This window comes from Chaetura pelagica, unplaced genomic scaffold (assembly GCF_000747805.2).
Source record: "Chaetura pelagica isolate M959 unplaced genomic scaffold, ChaPel_1.0 scaffold575, whole genome shotgun sequence".
NCBI classification, from domain to species: domain Eukaryota; kingdom Metazoa; phylum Chordata; class Aves; order Apodiformes; family Apodidae; genus Chaetura; species Chaetura pelagica.
The window spans coordinates 637,747-638,176 of record NW_009953200.1 but is presented as its reverse complement, the minus strand read 5'-3'; positions in this window follow the sequence as shown (position 1 = coordinate 638,176).

Genomic DNA, 430 nt, shown 5'->3' with positions numbered 1-430 from the left:
ACCCCCGCGGGTCACATCCTGCTCCCGGCTCCCAGCCCCGCTCCCAGCTCTCCTATTTTGCGGCGGGGAAAACTTACCCTAACATCAAGCCTAGAAACTAAACTCTTGTTCGGGCACTGACTGACTTCTGCTCGTTTTTGTGCTGTTTTATTTTTATCCTTAACGCGTTTCATTCGGGGCAATTCCCCCCCCACCCCCCGCTTTCATTTCAGCACACATCCAGGTTATTTGAATAGTCAGCTAAATCTGATGAAAAAAAAAAAACAAAACCCAAGAAACAACAACCCAAACGTGCTGAGATCTTACAGTCTATCTGTTTTGTTCACAGATACGGATCAGGGGTGAGCTGGGCTCTTCCTGCCTCTGCCTTCCCTTGGAAGTAGCTGGATGGGCAGAGAGACAACGCGGACGAGTAACGCGTGGGACTGAA